Genomic DNA, 23,781 nt, shown 5'->3' with positions numbered 1-23,781 from the left:
ATGAGCTCATATGGTTTTGTCTCTTATATTGCCATGTTTTTATCAAAAATTGCATAAGAGTTGCATTTTTGAAAATTTATGCATGTTTCACTATAAGGTTTTGGCTGTTCACTGTAATACATTTGGAAAATTGACAAAATTGTTCTTTCAAGAAAAATGGTCATAATATGCATAGATTTTATCTATATGAGAATGAGAATTTATAGAGAAGGATTTCCTCCTACATGCAATGAAGAATGTGATTCTTATTGCATAAGGAGTCATGGATTAGTTTCTATCTTCTCACTGTGGTTCGAGTCTCTTGTAAATGTGAAATTGGTGTTTATCCTATCTATTTTCATTGAATATTATGTGGTATTATTATGTACATCTAGTATTTATTTCCGTATCTCTTGATGGTGCTTAAAGAGTAGCAAGTTTCATTCGAGGATGAAACTGTCCAAGTGGAGGAATATTGTTACACCTTGAAAAATGATCTAGGTGAAATTAGATCCTAATATGTGTGTCATGATGTGTTAAAGTACTAAAATAATTATTAATAGTGTTTGCACGAATTGTATAAATTTTGGTAGTGTTTGGAGGTCAAACATCCAAGAACGTCCAAGGCATCCGAAAACTAGTCGAAGTTGAACTAGCGTGTCTTAGTTTTTTGTATTGGATTTTTGGGAGATTGTTTAAGTGTGAAATTGTTTATCTATTGTTCCTATACATTTAATTACGTGAAAAGGGTTGAAATGTACTAAACTACACCCCGAGGACTAGCCTAAGGGTCCCTAAGGAGAACCATAACATGGGCCAAGCAAGCTGCCGCGCCAGCGAAGAATTGGCAGTTCTTCCACGTCGCGCAACCTGCACTGAAAGGGGAAATTATTTCCCTACTAACAGGTACATCACGAACAATCCTTTGTTAAAATTTTACAGAACCAAGAATTTAAAATTCTTCTACGATGCGTAGTGACCTCCAGTTTTGGTAGCGTTGTTTTTAAGTCAAATTTAAATTGTTTAAAATGTCTAATAAATGCATGGGTATTTTCCATAATTTGGGGATAACATATTAAAGTTTATTGTGTCTTTTTAAGCCCCTAAACTCACCAAGAAAAAATCCTCAAATCAATTGATAACCTCTCCATTCTTTTCTCAAAAAACATCCATTGATGAAGCTTTGGAGCTCAAAGGAAGAAGACTGATTTTTCAAGTTTTTCTCCATCAATCATGTGGGATTTTCTTCACAATTAAGGTATGGTATTTGATCCTTGAATCCTCTTCCTTTCAAGAAGTCAATTAAAAAAAATTCAAAGATGATCAAAAACATGAATTCTTCTATTTCCACTTCTGACCATGGGTTTTTGCATGAAACGATTTGAAACAATGTTTTATGATGTAATTTATGTTAATGGAATAAAATTAGATCAAATTATTTATGAACCCATTCAAATCAAGAAATCTTTATTTTTATTTTTTGATGGGTGATATAATCATGTCTCTATAATATTCAATTCTAGTGTAGTTTACTTTGGGCTATTGAATTATTAAAGAATAATGTTATTATTTTACGTAAGCTGTTCTAAATTGATGAAATTCATACTATATTATCTTGGATCATTGTATATTTTAATTATTGGATTGAATTGGTGAATATGGCTATTCTAAGATCCTTGGTGTATTGGATTGGTTAAATTGCTATGGATTGGAATTGTTGAGTTTGGAATGGTGGTATGTTAACCTAAAATTCTCTATATTGTATAGTATATTTTTTAAATTTTATTGTTTGGTAAGAGTGCTTATGTGAAAAACTTGTGAATAATATGGCCTCATTGAGATTACGTTATGAATTATGGTATTTTCATGTTATATATTTGATATGTGATCATCTTAAAGGTTTATATGAATTATGTGTATCTAAGAATTCAAGTATGTGTACATTTAATTGAGTATATGTGATCATGATAGGCTATAGTGATGCCTTGTATGTGTATATTTGATATTGGAGTGTGAATTTTCCTAGATTACTATATGAACATTACGATAAGTTATGTTAATGATTTTAAAACAGTTTGTAGGATTACTTTCATGTATACTTAGTTGTCCCTATTTGTTTCATTAATAATAATCTATATGTGATAAGAGGATGAACAATATGGATATGATCTTTGACATAGTAGCCTAAAGAACCTTTGTCATGACTTTATATGTAAGAATTTTATATGATCTTGAATATAGTTCAGAAGGTCATTTATGTGGAACCTTTTAGAAAGAAGGTTATGATATCCTTGAAGTTGCAAGTTGTAATGGTATCTTTATTGTTTTAATGTTGTACTTATGGTAGGTTGGCTGGAACTACATGAAATAATCCTTAGGAAAGCCATTGAGTTATCTTAATAACCATTCTAGGCAGCCCTAGTGGACCCTCTTTTGTAAGGTGTATTATGATTTTTTTATGAACAAGATACAATACCTCTTCATATAATCCTTTATTAAATTATTCTATAAGAACAAAGGCTAGCAACAAAGAATATTCATAAAGAGTAGCTCTACTTAAGATGAAGACTAGAGTACGAAAAAACCATTCATATGCCTTAACCATGTGTCTACATTGGTTGTATCCTGTTCTACCATTGGAAAGTACAACACCCTGTATCAGAAAAGGGTTGACTCTGCGTTCCATGCCTAGTAAGTATGGTCTATGTCGATTAATTCCTATTCTAGTAATGTGAGATACATACTAGTATTGGATAAGTTCTATGAAGTTTAGGTAGTGAAATGGGACACTTTTAATTATTCCATGAGAAGGCTTTGAAGATTCTTGTATTTAGGTTCCCTAAGTCTTCTCCAAGACCACCATGTGAATGTTTTAAATTTATGAATATCTCTTAAATGGTTTAAAGAACATAGTGGCTTATGATAAAGGCATGCTAATGAAAAGGTACTTATATAGAGTAGCTTTATGGTTTGCTTAAGTCGGCTTGGAGACTGTGCATGCCGGTCTTTTCATGTCTTACCTAGTTGGGTCATAGAGTTATTTTATGTAGTGAGTCTATATATAAAGGTGGTATTTGAGAGTACGTGAAGTGATACAGGGATACTAGCCTTTAATTCAAGCAAGTATTGTCCTCACTTTATCCGGGGATATAATTATATATTAGTTTTCTTTGTTAAAGACATTGTAATAGACTTAGATATTTTTATATTTTTATGTATATGCCATGTCCCAAGTTATTTGTGTTTCTAAAATGGAGATTTTTATACTTATATTTATTCCTTAAGATTTTCTAAGAGAGATTTTAGTAAGTATCATTTTGTGTAATAAGTTTAATTTTGCACTACTTTTCATACATGTTATGTAACGAATGAAATAAGAGGGCTTGTACAAGAACTCATAGAGGTGAAGTACGCCGTGTGGCTACCAAAGGGTGCACTAATTTCGAGGGTATACTTCCGGGTCGTGACATCTTTCATAGAAGGATTTCTTTCAAAGGGTTTTCAACGACATTTTATTATAAAAAAATCCTATTATTCAATCTACCTATGGTTTCATTATCAAACGAATTTAAAATACATTCTAATGATGAGTTGACTATTATTCTATGTTTTATGGTGATTTTGTAAGGAATTTATGAATGAATCTGTGATCCTTCTATTTCTCAATTTAGCCCATAACACGGGTCTTGTAATCATTATGATTGGTTGAAGAAATTATGATTTGATTATGTTGTAATTATGATTTCTATTATTATTTATTTAAATTCATCTAATTTAGTAATTATTTAAACAAAAACATAAGAGGATAGTAATTCGACAAAAAACCAATTCAATTGAACCAACATTAATCAATTAAACCTAGGGTTAAGGGGTAAAGATCATCTTCTACAAACTAGATCAATCAATCAAGATATAACATAATTTGAGAAACTTGAATCTTTTCTTCCCTTAAAACCTCCCCTAGATTGATCTTTAATGAAGTTCGTCACTAGAGAGACAAAGAAGAGAGAAGGAAGAGAGTTTTGGGTTTATGAATTATGATATTTAGGTTAGGCTAGTTAGGTTAGGGCTTTATATAGGGGGTTAAACAACTTAATTAGACCTACCCTAACCCCTAATAAATTCCTAACAATAGCAATTAAATAATTCACATATGTGAAAACTTGAAGTAAAAATCAGTCATCAAAGATGACACCGCGTTAGACGAATCGTAAGTCAGACGGCGACCATTCAACCTTCAATGTTGCACATTCATTGGTAAGTTCAAAGACCGTGAATAAGAGTACCTTAAAGAATTTTCAAGTTTTTCCATCGACTAAGACAATCGATGCCTCATCGATTTGACCAAGAGTCGTGTGTGGAATTCATTGGTGACAATATCCATTGGGTCTTGTAATCATTATGATTGGTTGAAGAAATTATGATTTGATTATGTTGTAATTATGATTTCTATTATTATTTATTTAAATTCATTATTCATTATTGAAAATTGGTCTATGGTTATAGTATGTTGGAGATTGGTATGTTGACCTAAATTTCTAATTATAGTATTGGATTTGACATTGTATGGTATGGTAACTTATGGTGTTGGTGTTTACATTCTTGTCTATCTTTATATGTTGTGATCATATCCTTGAAGGATATAGATGTAATGTGAAAGTGGTTATGATGATGATAAGTATGATGGTCTTGTGTAGTTTTCCATTCTAGTATCATGAATAGGTGTGTTGATGATGTTACGTGTATGTGATGATCATATTAGGGTTATGAATAGTCAACATATTTTATGAGGATGAATAACGTTGTAGAATGACCTCCTACCTATTTAACCCTATATTAATATTTTATCTTGTGCATGTTAGGAGACTTCTATTGAAACTGTTGAATATGTTCTTGCATACTATGATGTAATGTGGGTGTTTGGTCTGTAGTCCCTAATAATCATTATGTGAAGTTATTAATGACTTAAGAGATATTGAATATGTGTTATGATCCTTTTCGAGTGTGGTTTCCTCAGTAAATTGGCTGTTGCTTGTATGTGATCATGAAAATCAATATGTACACACACATATCTCATGCTTAACTATGAGTAGGATTAATTCATGATGTCAATTGAAAGTATATATCATATATGAATAATTATCGGTTACTATTGTAATGCCTTGAAAATCAAAGACTAATGGTAAATCCTAAAATAGGTGTCATAAAGTCTAAACACTATTTTTAAGTCCATTTTTAATGATTATAGGTTATTTATGGGGTTTAAGAACCAAAACGTCCAAAAACGTCTGGGAAGTTGGTTTAAAGGGATGTTAGTGTGCCTTAGACTTTTTAATAAATTGTAGGAGTCAAAAATGTATGAAAATGGGTGGAAAGGTATATAATGGTTGTTTGAGTTGTTTCATGAATGAAACGTCTGGGTACGACTCCACAAGGACAACCCAAGGGACCCTAAGGAGGTCCCCTGCAATTTGATGCAGCAGTGCCTGGCACTGTGCATCGATGGGATAGACGACAGTCCTGTGTGGCTCAACGAGGCATCGAGGCCACCATAGTCCAACACTTAGCATAATTTGTTAAGGGTCTTTCTTACCTAGCTACTGTTCCACGAGATGGAAGGGGTTTGACGGGGGTAAGTGGCTCGACGGGGCATCGAGGCCACCATCATCCCACACATAGAAAAATGTAAAGAATCCCTAACCTACAAAGTCTCTTACTGAGACTACGGAGTACAAGAAGGAGGAGGGGTTGTCCGTTGACTCACTCGCAGACCGTCAATCAGGGTCTCGTCGGTGAGGGTCGAGTTTCACTGATAAATTATAAACTATTTGATTTAATTAATCAAGTAGTTTAGGGGTTAGTTAGGGATTAAAGGGATACTAATTAAGTTAATTAAGCCCCTATATAAATACCCTTAACCCTCATTAACCTAAAGAGATCTCTCAAAATAAATACTCTTCCTTCTCTCTTATTTTTCTCTCTGCATGAACTCACCATTGAACGCTAGAAAGAATGAGGGTTTAGGGGCTGTAAAAAGGGTGGATTAATCATCAAATTTTTTATAAACATCAAGGTATGGGTTGTATTAATCTTTGATATTCTTTCCTAAAAGGGTTCCTTCAAAAATGTTTTCAAAAAGTTTAGTTTTCCTATGGATTTCATTAATTTACGAACTTGAAGTCATGTATTGAGTTGTTAATGAATTCTTAGCGTTATATTGAATATATTAACATGTAATTCAACTTGTTTATGATAATTGTTGATGGTTTGGTCTAAGTTGAAGAACCTGATCCTTTATCCCTAGCCCTAGGTAGTGATCTTGACCTATGTTGTGTGGTGATCATTCAATCAAGTTTGTTGTTTATTAGCTTACTATCCTATAGCTTTATTATGATTAAATTAAGATGAATTATAGGCCTATCGTACTAGCTCTTGAGATGTAATTTAGGTTATAAATTATAATGTGAAATTAGCTTATGTACCTTGTCTCAAGTTGTGATCTAAAGATGAATTGTGTTATAGAGATGCAATTGGACTTGTTATTCTATATATTATCATTCTGCGATGATGTTACTCCCCAAGTTTGATTGGGTTATGGTTTGATGGTAATACCTTGATGATAGACTATTTTAAACACTTGGTAAGACGTAGAATCTCTATCTTTACTTCCAATTATGATTAATTGTTGTTAAGCCATGATATTATAGTGGAGTATGCCTTATACTAGGATTATAGGGTTGTATGATGTTGAATTGAAATGTTTTTACGATGTTGTGACATTGATTAAGGTGTACGTGCTATAAAGATGGTGAAAACTATAAACGAGCCTTAATATGTTATGAAATGCTAAAGTGTTAACCTCACTTATATGAATTGCGATGAAAAGAGACTTATACTCATACAATTCTTATTGATTTATTGATGATGATGATTATTCAATGGGTAAACCATATGACGTAAATTAATTTATAATTGATAATTAAAGGTTTAAAGAGATTTAGAAAAGGGACTCTAGCTTAGGACCGAGTGAACTAGATAGAAAAGTGTCCTTTCCCACATAGGGACGGTAGGAACACTGCATTACTATTTAGATTTGAGACTATAATGTAGTATTGAAGAGTTTGGAGTACCAACTCCATTTTCTTCCTTTGTCCCAAATATTTTAGGTTCCGGTCGTTGAGGGTAGGTCCTCAACTTTTGAGGGCAATGCCATCTTCTAGCTTTGGATTTTTTTATGAGGTTATTGACTCTATGGTTTCTTTCCTTGTTATTGGAATATTTAAATTTAGTATGACTTATACACGGTCTTATTTAATAGATGTAAGGGCTATGCCCATATTGTGATATCCGTTTATATGGTATGAGATGATACAATCGTTGAGACTATTTCTATATTATTATATATGTGTGCAATAAAAGTAGAAGGCTATGTAACCTTCCTATATGAAGGGTTTATGTATATTCCACATGAGTTTATATTATATGTATGTAGAGGTCTATGTAAACCTCCAGGTAGAGAAAATAAATATTTTAAGCTTTTTTCTCATTTTTTAACTTATGAATGTGATAACATGAAACTACGAGGCTAGTCTTAGTCCTTAAAAAGTATGAAGACGCCTGTTATGTCTAGGGGGTAAACCCTGATGTGACAACTATGCATGTAAAGTATATGAATAAGGAAGTATGATCTTTTGTTGTCTAGATGTGTTTATGTCAAAATGCTTTGTTGCGTATTTACACACACACATGACTTTATGAATGAATAATGTTATGATAATCTAGTGAAAGTAAGTCTTTTGTAAGGCTTCCCCAATTGTACTCTAAACTAGCCTATATTTTCTATATGATAGAATAACGTGAAAGGAAATTCTCATAAAAAGTAGGTTCTATGATGAAAGTTGATTCTCATCTTAGAAATATTTGAGCTATATGATGTATGAGAGAGCATGTTCCTAATGCGTGCTTTATGAACTAATGATAAATAAATATATTAAAGAGGGAGTTTAAGCTTAGCACCGACTTGATATTTATAATGAAGAAAAGACCCTTCCGCTATGAAAAAGGTTGGGTCATCCAAGTGGTACTCATGACATGGAAGGCTCTCTACTAATTTAATAGGTCAGGTTTCAAAGAGCAATATCACTATCCCTTAACTATGTGCCTCCGTAGTTTATAACTAGTGGATCAACCTTTATATCTATTATGTAGTCTCTACCTAGGCAAGAAGAACTCCTTCATTCGGTGTTGGGTTACATAAAATTGTATTTAATGTTTCTTACATATTCTATGTCGGTTATGTATAAGCATCCATAAACTTAAGAAGCGAACTAAAATAAGATTATGAATTTTCGTCATAATTCCTTGAAAGACTACTTAGTGTAGGTAGGACTATGGACCCTAATTATGCATTACACAAGTGCACTCTAAGGGAAGTTACTATGAGGATCCTAATACCATTCTTTTTCATCTTTTTACACAAAAATGAGTAGGTGTGATTCATATTCCGAAGTTCAAGTGGGTTCCTCAATGATTTAATGACATTCATGTCAAGATGTTATTTGAGTTAATGTAATAGTTTAGATAATTCTTTTATTTTGTTAAGGTTCGTGTCCCTATTGTCTTCTATTAAGTTGTGTCTTATGATGGAAAAAAAAGAGACTTAGTTTCTTATCTATGTACTTATAATCTTATTAATGAAATAATCACTATAACAGAAACAACTTTTAGCGGCATTAAATATTGGAATTAATAAAGATTGCTAAAGTCTTTACCAACATAATTTAAGTGTCATTAAAACCAATGAAGCTAAACACATTAGGGATATATACATAAATTGACAATTACCGCTATAAATACATTATTAGCAGAAATTAGGAATTTATTGGTTCTGACGAGCATTTTTGTTGTAGTGATGTTATAACATTTTTATTTGCTATGGCAAGTTATAAATTTTCCACTAAATTTCTATAACTATGCGATGAATGAATGCTAAGAGGATTATCAAAGTATAATAATGCCATGTATAATAGAGTCTTGTTCATCGCTATGTGTCATAATAAATCTATGAGTGAGAATCTATAAAACAATAAAAATTTCACCTTCCTCTCTACTCTTGTGTCGTGCCATACAGCTTAATTCCATATGATCTATCTCTTATTTTTCCTTGTCTGGTGGTCTTTTAGATGTGATTTCTTGGAAGGGGTTATGTCTCAATGATTGAGGGAGAAAGGTGATTTTTGATGCTTATTATGGTTTTGTGACTTTATAGTATATATGAACATGAATTTAGAATATTTTATGTGATGCCATATATGGCTATATGTGACCTATTATGTATGAAAACATATGAGGTGATGTAGTCATAAGTATGTTAAGATTTTCTACGGTGAAATGAAATCCTTTTTGGAATTATAGATTGGTTTATGGTTATGTCTAATGATAGTACAATGTTATGGTGTAGGCTTGAAATGTTATTGAGAAATGTGGTAAATAGTGAATGATGGATGTGGCCTTTCTATATTAGTAATTCATCGTTGTTGTCCTTGTGTGGATTAGAGTCTATTGTATCAACTTTAATCAAAGAAGGGATGGTAGTTTGCTTACCTTGAGAGGTAATTGTGAAGTATGATAGTCAATGGGAGAACTCAGATGACTAGTTGATTAGTCTATATATGAACCTCTCCTTAGAATGGAGAACAAGGGGGGAAAGTATTTTGTTCCATAAGTTTCAATTATGTTTTGCCTAAGATTGACTTAGAGAGATGTATGTATCCCTTAGCTTATAAGGAGAGGAAGAAAACTATTGTTGACCAACTTTAAAGATGTAAGAGGTCTACGAAGTTTGATTTTAAGTATTGTCAAATGGCAAAAGTTCATAGATGGTAACCAGGTATGGTTATCTTGAAGGTTCCACCAAAGGTAGTGATATGGGTTGAAAATACCTAGAATTTGCCTCTATGGATAAATCTCTTCTATGTTTCCCATTATATTTGAACTAGATATAATGGTTACCCAAAATGTCTAGAAAGGTTGTAGTGGATCTTAAGAGTTCCACCATGTGTTTTATTGTTGGTTAGGATCCGAGATTTATATAGTACTAACAAGGAAGGAGAATTCTTTAAAGGCTATACATGAACTACCTAGGGTGATGACCTTTCTAGGCTTAAATCCGGAACTACCTACCTTGTTAGGACATGGTGGTAGAACGTGATGAGATGTGGAATTACCCTTGGTATTCATTATGTAGAAATGGCCACATGTGGTTGGGTAGTATGAGGCAACATGATTATTATGAGTTCCTTTAGGCGATAAACTTATAGGAATAGTTATGCTTGAGGAGTACCTCATGATGATGGGTTATTAAATTCCTTGATATGAGATTAGGAGTGGAAACCTTCAATCGTGTCAAACCTTCTTATGTGAAGAGTATGTAGGCTTGGTCGTTGACTTGCTTTGATATTTGTTTTTAAGTACAAGAGTTTATGAATAATTGTTTAGGCTATCACATCTGGGGAGCACACCCTATGAAACCGGCATCATCCTCTTAGCTTTCATCATTACATTCATATGTCAAAATGCAGAAAACATAAAACATTTTTATATCTATCATAAGGTTGTTTACATAGACCTCTCACATACACATAATATAGTCATATTGAGTATATATAGACTCTTTGTATAGGAAGATTACTTAGTCTTATAATTTTATTTTACATATATATATAAGATATAATATAGTCTTAAAATCGGACGTCTCATCTCATAACCATCTATAATAAGAGTATAACAATTGGGCATGTCCCAAACATCAACATAATAAAGCCACATATATGTTATACAATGTTTAGTACTCAAATGAAAATGAAAGAACCAAAAGTCTAATAACTCGAACAATATCATCAGCTTTATAATGGCATTGACCTCGGAAAGTGAGGACCTACCCAAAATGGATGAGTTAGAATTCCATGTCTTTTTTCAAAGTCATCCTTAAATCCCTTCAACGATCGGAACCTGAAATGGTTGGGAAAAATGGACAAAATGGGTTTAGTAAAACACTTGTACTATGTGTGAGACCAGATGCACACATATCATGAAATCATGCTAAAAGGGGACATTTCATTAATATATCAAATTTACATTTAAAAGCCTCATCCACATTCAAGAAGAGCATAGCAACCAATAAGACATATTCATTAAGTCAAGAGCATATACATCATAAGACCAAGAAGACTAAGTCTAGTGATTCCATCATGCATATCACATAAGTTAATAAATAGTCAAGATAACTCCATCATCAAGTTATAATTCCCACAATCATGGAAAAGAGTTCAATACATCATAACAAAAGCAAGGCAATTACCTATGAACCCACATTATGTTAACTAGTGCAATGACCAAGCAAAGCTCCATAACATTACTCAAACAAGTAACCCAACAAGAGCCATGACCACTATCCAAATTCACATAGCATATCATTTAACAGTACGAATAATCATAATTTAGAAATAAATACCTTTCACGACCCACAAGTACACCCTAGAAGTTAGAGCATCCTTTTGTCGTCACACCAAAAATGAGACTTCAAGAAGTATCATTGAAGCCTCTCATATCATTCATTTCATAATAAACATACTAAAATGAATAAAAATTTAGAACTTTCTTCAAGCATGAATACTAGAAGAAGCAGGTGTCGTCATCCTCTTTGAGGACTAATACTTGCCTCTTAGTCTCATGTCATTACATTCATAGGTTGTAAATGTGGAAAAATTCAAAATTTTCATTACATCTACTTGGAGGTTTACATATACCTCTACATTCACATATTATATACGTATAGAGTATAAATAGACCATTCATATAGGAAGGTTACATAGCCTTCTACTTTTATTGAATATACATATATATATGATTGAAAATAATCTCAAAGATTGTCTCATCTCATACCATCTAAATGATCATAGCAATTGGTCATAGCCCTACATCAAATGTAAAGAAACAACATATAATCTTATACAAGTCTTACTCAACAGAAACTAGAATGAACATAAGAGTCATAGAAAAACAAGTAACTCCATAGGCAAGATATTGACATTGCTCTCGAAAAGTGAGGATGTACCCACCTGAATGATAGAGAATATCTAATAATTCTTGAAGTCATCTCAAATGAGCATTGAATGATGGGAACCTAAAATGTTTAGGAAAAAGGAAGAAAGTGCAATTTGTACACCACTTGTATTAAGTATGAGACCATATACACATATGAGAGAAAAACATGCTAAAAAGGGACATTTAGTCAAAACATGCCATTTTTTACCATATTAAAAGTCTCATTCATAATCAAGCAAGTCATATCAATCAACCAAATATTCTTACTAACTCACACGAGTAATATATATACCAACATATTTGAACCCATAATCTACTACAACCGTATCATCAAGGAATAACATCACAAGCATGAATAAGAGTTAACCATATCATAAAAATCAAGACAACCACTCATGAATCTTCAAAAAGTCAACAAGTGAAATGACCAAGCAAATCCCCATAACCTTACACAATCAAGTAGCCACAACAAGATAACATGACCAACGTAAACCGTCACATATAATAACCAATAAGTATACATAACATCATACATTAATAATACACCCCAATTACAAGTTCAAGAGGATAACCATCATCATATAATATCATGTATGATGTAGCATCAACATGTTATCATCATCTTAAATATAATTATCATATACATACATAATATTAACTTCCTAAAGCATCAATCAAGGCCAACTAGTGCAAGGGATAAGTAGAGTCTCATACCCCTACCTAGGCTAAGTTAAACCTCTCGAGTCACCCTATTTAGTTTATACTTCATTTTTTCATTTTAGTTTAGGGAACACTTGCTTTAACCGACATAGACCACAAGATCTAAGTGTGGAATGCGGTGTTGTAAAACCTTACACCAATTCTATGTTATAGTTCATCATAAATGTCTTACCATCAACCCATAACTCACCCCACCTAGGTCATCACATAAACATAATTCAATAACCAACATGATAATAAGTCTAGAAGAATCACTACACTATAATTTAGTACTAACTTAAAGCTTAAGACAACATAATGAGTCAATTGTCATAACCTAGATCACTTCTCAAGAACTAGTATGAAAGACTACAATTGTAATATTCTTGAAATTTAGATGTATAATGAAAATCACAATATGTATTTAAGAATGCATATTGGGGATACATAGGCATTCCAATGTCCAATATTGAGAAATATTTGTAATAGTAAATTGGCTAAGGGGTATTAGCCAATTTCTATACAATGCCCAAATAAGCACAATATTTGGCATATTAGAAAATATATGCTTAAAGAGTGTTAGCCAATTTTTCTAAATGTTAATGAGCTTGTTTAATAGATGTACCTACAATAAAGATCCTAAGCTAAAAATCATCATTTTTCATTTCTCACATAAAAGGTATGAGGCATCCAAGTGTAAAGCCTAGATATCATAGCACATGATCAAGTAAAATAATCATATAGATGAAGCAGTGCCCAAGGACATACTGAGGGTCCTAAGAACAATAATTAAACATTCCCAAATGAACCATAAATAATAGTTTGTTAGGAAATTTCAACCAAACCATGTGCAAGCACATGTGCAAGACATGTGAAGAAGCTTCCAAAGAAGGGGATGACCCTAATAGAACTCGGTTAGGGTAGGTAGGGGGGAAAACGTGCACAGGGGACCAATCCATGTGGGGCCTAACCTCCCTACAAATTATAGACTCTAACCTACTGGCCTAAATAACTAATTAACCTAGGACTAACCGAATTGGACCCATTACGGAACCCGATAACCTAGGACCAAAACCGGGTTCACACTAACCTAGTTTAGTTATGGTCCTAACAAATTAGGGATACTTTAGTAATACCCCTAGGTTACCTAATTAATTAATTTTGAAAATTAATTAATTAATTAAAAAGGGCTAAAACTGAAAATAAAAAGGAAATTTTCAGATTTCGGATAAGACAAGAAAAGGACAACCTAGTACCTAACCTAGGATGGTCCAAAGAGTTAGTTAAGATCCAAAATACTTAATGCTACTTTATTAATTACCCTAATATACTTAAAAGATTAATTTATCAACTTAATTAATTAAGTTAAAGGGGCAAAACCGAAATCACAAAGCGATATCAAGATTTCGGTTAAAATAAAATTAAAAAATCTAGTACCTAACCCAGGATTATATAAAGGATTAGGTATGGTTATAACGACTTAAGTGTAATTTAATAATTAACCTAGGTCAATTAATTAAATAAATTAGACATTTAATTAATTCAATTAAATGATTCAAACCAAAATTCTTACACTAACCTAGTACGACTCAAGAAACATCCTAGTACTTAACCTAGGATGGTCTAACAGAGTTAATTTTTGTTCCAATGATTTATGGGAGCTTTAATAGTTACCCTAGGTACCTAAATTATTTAAATTAGACATTTAATTAATTAATTAAAAGGTTCAAAACGAAATTCTTATGAAAAATTTCAAATTTGACCAAGTATTGTGTTTTCCTAGTTTTAGTCTATCTAGGAGGGGCTAATCTGTAATTAGTTAATTAATTTATTTAATTATCTTATTAAACCCTAAGTTCAATGATTCAAGAGCAGTTCTTAAACCTAAAAATCACGTTCAAACTCATAGAAAAAAAGGATGCAAAAATAGTAAGCAACGAACGCAAGAAAAAGGAAGAAGATTTATGTATTTCTTTAGGGCGATTTCAAGGTTTCGTCAAAGTGTTGTTCAAGGTAGTCTTCCTAGATTACATTCTACATACGGTATGTTTATCTATCCTATAATTCATTATCCAAGAATATTTTCCTTCGAATGATTCACAAGATGTTGAAAACTACGGTTGTTCCCCTCGTTCTTGTCGAACTTCCCTTTCCTAGTATTCTTTTCGATTTCAATGTTGAATAGGTTAGAGATCATGTTTTTGATATGTGGTTCTGTATGTTCTTAACATGTATTGTTCTTGAATGATGAGTATTGAATAAGCTTATGAACTTGTGTTGTGTAAAGTTAATCTTATCATGATAATTAAGGATCGATAATATGCTAAGTTATGTCCGTGATGTGTTAAGTGAATATGTTTCTTTGGCTTATTGTTGACTTGCTGTTTTTGTTATTATATGAAGATGTTAAAGCAATCAAATGTAAATATAATGTTGTCCAACATTTTCATAAAACATTACACTAAAATCCATAATCAAAGAATTGGCTCAAAGACATCTATAAAATAATATCTTGAATAAATTGGCTATCTGGTTCCAATAAAGTTGGATAACTCTATTTGGTCTAAAAGAATATATATTAAATGCAAGGAACTTGTGTAAATGATTAAAATATTGGAATATGGTTCATACATATGGAAATTTAAATATGAACATACGTAAATATTGGTTTATACCAAAAACAATGAATTTGCTAGTCTAACATCCCAAATGTTGATCCAATACTAATCATATGTCAATTCTTGTTTAGTAAGAGTATCAAATTTATATTTAGCACTTATAAAGTAATATAAATGAATCCATAACCAAGGGCATGATATTTATTGGGACAACTCCCAACATGTTCCACAAGAATGAACTATGAACACATTAAACTGCTTGAAGGAAGTGCTCATCGTCCATAGACAGTGATAAGAAGATACTATAAAAAAGAATGTAAGTAACGTGAGTTATATCAAAATTAAAGGGGTCTAAATTAATTAAGTTACCAGAATGGGATGTTAAAGGAAGTGAAACAAGTCTTACTTACACCAAAGCTAATTTCTTAAAAGAATATTCGCGAATGAAGGTGGTAGAATGTGTTAAACTAGTCTCATTATGCCTAAGGATGATATATAAGGAAAATTCACATTCGTCAATGTAAATTAATAATGATATGAAAGAACAATTCACATTTCATCAATGCAAAGTAAAAATGACCAGTCATCAATAGAGTAAGTCAATATCAATATAGAAGCAAGCCTCCATAATGCTTGAGTCAACACTAAAAGATGATGAAATGATCATTCGCGTAAAAAGGGATGAGTAACTAAGATGTATGTAATATTATGATGAAACCCTATCAGGGTTAATTAAGAGTGTGAAACACACTAAATGGCCAAGGGCATGATTAAATGAACATTAACGTAAAAGAGATGAGTAATTATGAAAAACAAATAATGCAAATGAATGTGGTGACAATATGATAAGAGGATAGTGTCAAAGATGAGAGTAATCTCAAAAATCCTAAGTAAATGTTACCAAAACGTACTCACCTATGAGAGTGTAATGCTAATGAAAAGACCAGTCTCTATGTACACTCGAATGAAAGTACTGAGACTGATGTATACTTAATACTAATGATGAGATGAGAAATCATCTATTGAGCTATGATATCCTCATACTAGAATCCATCTTCCATGACGTATGAGTTTAATGAAATGTAACTTTATACTGAGCACCGATAGGCTAGCTATGAGAGGTGATGCCTTATTTCATGAAGGGCGGAGTTTCACATAACTCTCATGAGATGAGACCGTCTGACATGCTGGGAATGGTTCTCTTTATATCTCCCAGAATTTGAACCTATACTGCTAATATAGGGATCTACCAGGGTTCGACTCCTTATATATTCTAGCATGTTCTGGTCAGTTTGGTCGGTGATTCTATCTCTTGTCTGTGTGGGCAGACATTTGATTTCATTATGCTTACATGATCTATGTTGGCTAAGGATAAAGTTCACAAAGAAATAATGAGGCCAGCCTCAACGAATGCACATTGTAAAATAAACGATACCAAAGGTTTTAAGATTGGATAATCAAGATGTCAGTTAGACATAGTAATAACACTAGGTATTCTTGGTCATTCCACAACGAACACGATGAGAGTCTTAAACGACATCCTAGGTATGACTGGTGGCTACACTAGTATATGAGTGTATGAAGCAGACTCTGTATTTGATAAAAAAGGCTCCCTAGTTGAGTTCCCATATGTTGAGCCCTCATTTTCGGGAAGTCCTAATATCATGTCCATGATTCCAAGGTCTCATGTCATATGAAAGGATAATATGAACTATGTGATATGATTTGTGTAATATGTTATGTGCTATTTGCAAAATGATAAGAATGATGATTCATGTTACTCTCATGGCATGACATTCCTAATAAGAAATTGGCAAGCAAACTAACTTAACTTTCGATAATTCATATCCATAGGAAAGAGATATTCTTAATCATGTATGTTCTTAGTGTGTTCTTTCGTATACCCTTACTTAGTACAAGTAGGTACTAATCTCATACAATTGTACATTTTTTTGTGCAGGCACAGTTTCACAGTAGAGCTTACAGGTCGACGCTGAAGCTATACGGACGTGGAGTATTTATCCTGATTTGGTAGGCCTTCTTTCTTTCGAGGAAGCTTGGCCATTATATTATAGATTAGATATAGGTGTAAGTTAGTGGAGTATGTTCCACTAGACTTTATTTCTCATCTTATTTCAGACATTTTATTGGTGCCATTTTTTCAAATATACACTTAATGCAATATGGAACTATTTCTTTCATTTGATGATCTTAATATTAGATGGTTGATTATGAACATTTATAAGTCTAAGTAGAATGTCTTATATGAATGTTAAGTAAAAAAAAGTTCAAATTTTCCGCTAAAATTAACCTAGATGAAGTAATGGTGATGTATGTAGGCTTTTATTCAACTTCTGAGAGGTCAACAACGCCGATCTCATCTTGGGTATAGACTCAATCATGAAAAAGATTGTACCAGAGTGTTTGGTTAAATTCTGAGGTTAATAAGTTCAGATCAACCACATTGAGTAATTTCTAAGTCATGGTAGTGAACTGAACCACTATACTGAATTAGAGAATGCATGATGCGTAGGAAAAATTTCCTTCTTCTGATCTTATCGTGCCTTCTCTAATGTATGATGTCATAGTGTTAAGAGCGTATCTAACAACAAATCATGAGACATAGAAAGATGAATACGAGGAGAAACACAGGAAGAGAGATTGGAGGAGCACCTGCTGGGGTAAATAAAGTTCCTCCTGAGGCTCTACTTTTTTGATTGGAGATCCCTTAAACCCAATTGGTTTGACAAATGTAGAATGAGGACAACGATGGTATAGATGGACCACGACTTCACTTTAAAAGTTTAGGGTATGACAGTCAAGGCGGAGCAACAAGGTGTTCCCAAAGAGAACCCACTGCCAGCACCATGGCTAACAAGTAAAGTGAATTGACAAAGATGAATCCTCCCGTTTACACTAGATCTAAGATTACTTAGAATCTCAAGGAAGAGAGTAGGATAACTATGATGCATGATAGCATGGACCTACCCAGGCTTATGGCACATGTCCAACAAGTGGAAAAAAGCAGAAAGAGGAAGCACAGTAGGGCAGGGAACAATTAAAGGGAAGCTGAGGAGATTTTTTTCAAGGATGAGTAGATTTAAAATCAATGATAAGCCCAGGTTTATAAAGGGACTCACCCACCAAGGGGAGTCAAGTTCATTCAAGGGTCGCTATGATAGGTATTCTGATCCCAGATTTAAGAGAAACAGTGTAGTAAATACACCTCAGGAGATTCCACCTTTTATGAAGTGGTGAAAACTTCATGGAGGAGGGTTTATAAGGGGCTTGAACTCTTGTTACAGTTGTAGCAAACCGGGTCACATGATGAAGGATTGTCCATATATGAGAGGTCGATAAAAAAGGGAAGGAGAAAGTTCAGCCAAACTGTCCAAGTGAAGAGGATCTAAGGAGGCAACACTTTTTCCAACTCAAGTCTAGGGGTGTAGGAGAAGACACCGGTTGTGATGTGTCGGTGCATAGCCTAAATTAGTTTTTCATGTGTATGGTTTTATGCACTAGTATGAAGTTAATATGTTGGAGTCATCATGTTTGTTGCTGATTAATGTGAGTTATGTGTTTATTTATGTTGTATTCTTTGATGAGACTAGGTTAGGAAAGAGTTCCTTAGTCTATTAATGCAAAGCTGCTAGTAGGTTTCAAGGATGTGCGCCAACCTACTATTATGTGAATCACATATTCACCAATAAAAAGCATTGAATTTCTTAGTTATGCGTATGTTCTATTGATTACTAGCATTGTGCAAGACAATTAGAAGTGTCATTCAGGGAAGAATATTCCTAAAGGGGGATAATGTAACAACCCTAAAATGGCTATGCTAAGTAATGCTTAATGCATCTAGAACGCCTACAATTAGACCGAGTTCACACAGACTAATGCGCGTAGAACCAGACCTCTGAACCTCTGCAACATCCAATCCAACTAACTTGGTGAGTTATTTGAGCTAGAAATCTATTGGTCCAGCCATGTAGGGCACCCGAATATGATGATTTACCCAAATGAGTCTATACCATACTTAAAAAGGGGAAATCTTATGTTTAGAGGGTCTAGAAATAAAATGGAACTTTCAAGGCTAAGGGTAGTATTGTAATTACCCTAAATATATAAATAATTAATTATTTAATATGGTGGAGGGGCATTTTGGGGAGAAAGAGCCGAAATTGGCCTTTGAGCAAAATCATGCTCCATCCGGGTTCGAACCTTGGTGGAAGCAATGATTTAATTGATTTATTGTATTTAGTGAATTAGTTAAATTAATTAACATTTAATTTTCTGATTTAATTAGAGGAAAATTAGATTTTTTAATAAATAATAATAATAATAATAATAATAATAATAATAATAATAATAATAATAATAATAATAATAATAATATATAATGAAGAGTACTAGTTTTACTAAGTCTCTACCTAACTCTCCTAATCCTAATCCACTCAAACTCACGTTTCTCTCCATTCTCATCTCACTTGAGCTTCATATTTTTCTCTAAAAGAACAGAACATCAAAATATAATGTTCATCAAGAACTTGAACGATAAAAAAAATAACTCAAAAGAAAATTTAGTCTAAAAACGTAAAGCAAAACAAAGTTCTTGATGGGATTGTGCTTGAAGTTTCGATGTTGAGGCTTGGTTTCATGATAAATTGGCATCATTTAAAAAAGTTTTTAACGGCATTAAGTTATGGGTTTTATTATGTCTTAGTCCCTTTCCCAAGATAACCCTAAGTTCAGCTTAATTCTATTAAAAAAAAACTAACGTTGTCCCCATTGAATGCCCCTTCATTAGATCCTTTGAATGATTTAAAGTATGCGTTTATATGAATTTTGGTAGACGATTATAGGGCTAGTTGTGATTATGTATTTGAATGTTTATTGAAAAAATATTTGAGAAATGAAAGTGTTCCGAAAAAGTGAATTACGTTAACTTTATTGTGCATGTTTATGCTGTGAGTAAGAAACAGTTTGAAGCCTGGATTTTTACATGTTAAAATATTATATTTTATGTATATGAAAATATTAGAAACATTATGTTCATATTATTTCAAGTATTGTGAATTGAATGATAATTCTTAATTCAAAATAACCTTGAAAATGCACCCAAAGATCTCCCTAAAAACTATTCGAAATGTCTTGATGTTTAACATGAAAGAGGGTAAGAAAATGGACTGAAAAAATGTGATTAAATTCTCGAAAATAACAATGAAAACTCACCTTAAGATGCACTAGATGTTACACGAAAATTTATCCTAAATCTAACATCTAAAATTTGAGAAAATGGAATGCAAAGAAGGTAACAAAAAATTCAGCATTCTATAAATAATTTTTTGGCAGCTTACTGTAAAAAATTCACGTTCAAATTTTTTTTTTAAAATGCTTGAGGTCAGTGAGGATTTAAACAAAGACCTCAACATATACATTTCATAAAAAAAACATATTAAAATATGTTAAGGGGGATTCGAAATAGGGTAAAGCTCAAGTGAAAAGTTAGAGGGAAATGAATGAAAATAAAGTGAGGCGTGTGGGGTTCGAAACCACAACCTCTTTGACGAATGAAGGAGAGAGGAGATGAATGAAATAAAGAAAAAATAAAAATGAGGTATATGGGATTCGAACCCACAACCTCTTGGAAGAACGAGAAGGTAAGGAGAAAGTGTAAATTAGAATAAGGTGAAGGCTATGGGGATTCTTACCCACAACATCTTGGAAGATGAGAGAGTTAGGATAAAAATAAAGGAGAAAAAAATTGGTGTGGTGTGTCGGAATTTAACCAACAACCTCTTGAATAGATGAGAGTGTTAGGAGAAAAATAAAGGAGAAAAAATGGATGTAGTGAAAGGGGGTTGAACCCACAACCTCTTGAATATATGAGAGTGTAAGGAGAAAAATAAAGGAGAAAAAAAATAGATGTGGTGAGTGGGGATTGAACCCATAACCTCTTGGATAGGTGACAAAGTTAAGTGATAAATTAAAAGAAAAAATAATGAGCTTGTGGGGGATTGAACCCACAACCTCTTTAATAGATGACAGAGTTAGGAGAAAAAAAATAAAGGAGGAAAAATAAATGTGGAGAGTGGGGATTGAACCCATAACCTCTTGGATAGGTGAGAAAGTTAAGTGATAAATTAAAAGAAAAATAATGATCTTGTGGGGGATTGAACCCACAACCTCATTGACTTAAAAGAAAAAAGGAGAGGCGAAACAGAAATGAAATATTATGGGGTTGATGTTAATCAAACTAGGGTCCCACAAATCTGGAAAAAAACAATTATCAAGTTTATAATAAGATTAAGTGTTGTCCAAGGGATTCGAAATCGGGTTCCCTCACCCAATTCCGTATTGACACATTAGTCATACGTAAGGAAATATTTAATTAATGCTGCCTCTGAAGATCGAATTCAATATCTTTGAATATCTACATGATGCATAAGTCTTGTACCACATAATATTGGGTAAACATGAATCACTTAGAAAAACTATGAATGAACCTTTATGGTTTGTAGAGTGAACTCATAACCCTAGAAGTTTTAAGTAAGAGTGTGAAACACACTATATGGCCAAGTGCATTAGCGTATGATGAAATGAACATTCACGGGAAGGGGTACGTAATTATAAAAAGCAAATTTGTTAATGTTAATGAATGGGGTGACAATATGGTAAGATGCTAATGTGAAAGATGAGAGAAATCTCAAATGAGCCTAAGTAAATGTTACCAAAACGTACTCACCTATGATAATCTAAAGCTAATAATGGGACTAGTCTCTATGAACACTCTAATGAAAGTATTGAAGTTAATGCATACTTAATACTAATGGTGAGATGATAAATTATCTAATTAGCTATGATGCACTCATGATAGAATCCTGCTTCCATGATGTATGAGATGAATGTAATTGACCTTTATACAGAGCACCGAATAGCTAGCTTTGAGTGGTGATATCTTCTTTCAGGAAGGGTGGAGGTTCACGTGACTCTCATTAGATTAGATTGTCTAGCATACCGGGTATGGGTCTCCTTATATATCTTAGTCTTTTAACCTATACTTCCAATATAGGGATCTAGTAGGGTTCAATTCCTTGTGTACGCTACCATGCTTAAGTTCATATTGGCCGGTGATTCCACCTCTTTTCGGTGTGGCGATTACACACTAGATTTCATGATGATCACATGATATATGTCGGTTTAGGTTAAAGTTCCCAATGAACGAATGAGTCCACCCTCAATGAATGCACATAATGAAATGAACGATACCCAAGGTGTTAAGATAGGATAATTAAGAGGTGAGGTAGACTTAAGTAATAACACTAGGTTATTCTTGGTAATTGCATAGCAAACCCTATGAAAGTCATAAATACATTCTACGTATGAATGGGGGCTGCACTAGTACATGAAAGAATTAAAATGAAGTATGTATGAATAAATGAAGCAGCCTGTGTATTTGTTAAAGAAGGCTCCCTAGTTGAGTTCCCATATGTTGAGCCCTCATATTGGGAATCCTAATGTGAAGTCCATGATTCCAACCTCTCATGGCATATGAAAGAATGATATGAACTTTGTGATATGATATGTGTAATATGTTATGTGTTGTTTGCAAAATGATAAGTATGATGATGCATGTTAGTCTAATAGAATGACTTTCCTAACCCGAAATTGGCAAGTCCAGTGACTGGACTTTCAATGATTCATATCGATATGAAAGAGATCTTCTTAACCATGCATTTCTTTTTTTGGTCTTGAATATACCCATACATTGTACGGGTTTGTACTAATTCCATACAACTCTATATCTTTAGGTACTAGCACAGGTCGACAGTAGAGCTTATAGGTCGACGCTAAAGCTATACGAACCTGGAGCATTCATTCAGATTTGGTAGGCCCTAAATTTTTTCGAGGATGCTTTCCCAACTATTCTAGCTTAGATATAGGTGTTTTAAAACCTTATACACAATGATCTAAACTAATTTATGTTTGAAAATAAAGACATAAAGATATTTCAATAAAAGAACTTATCTTAGCACCGAGTGAACTTGACAATGCGAGGTTATGAATTCCTAAAGAGGAAGATTAACCCTTTTATTTTCTACATGAGAAGTTGACTTCCAAAAGAGGAATACTCATTCAATAGATTCACATGAGAGGAGGCCCCAATTATAAAGTGGTATGAAGAGGGAATATATTATATCTTAGTTCCTGAACTATATTGCCTCCATAGGAACACTAGCTAGTGGATGCTCCTAGAAAGTCACGTTTATGTTTGAATTTTCTTTTGTTGGTAGACCACCATCCATCTGTGTAAGGTTTTACAACATTGGATTCCACAATTAGCTCTTGGGGTTTATGTTTGTTAAAACAAGTGTTCCCT

At 33.0% G+C, this 23,781-nt stretch overlaps 1 long non-coding RNA gene across 1 annotated transcript; it reads left to right on the top strand.

Annotated features, from left to right (window-relative positions):
- The first annotated feature begins 1,040 nt into the window (after positions 1-1,040).
- On the top strand, positions 1,041-17,637 carry LOC109119515 (uncharacterized). Its single transcript, XR_002026719.2, has 2 exons — positions 1,041-1,237; positions 17,362-17,637. It is a non-coding gene; the product is annotated as an uncharacterized lncRNA (long non-coding RNA).
- Positions 17,638-23,781: the final 6,144 nt, after the last annotated feature.

Source organism: Solanum lycopersicum, chromosome 2 (genome assembly GCF_036512215.1).
Source record: "Solanum lycopersicum chromosome 2, SLM_r2.1".
Classification (NCBI taxonomy): domain Eukaryota; kingdom Viridiplantae; phylum Streptophyta; class Magnoliopsida; order Solanales; family Solanaceae; genus Solanum; species Solanum lycopersicum.
Note: the sequence above shows the minus strand (reverse complement) of the source record. Positions and strands in the feature narration are given on the sequence as shown.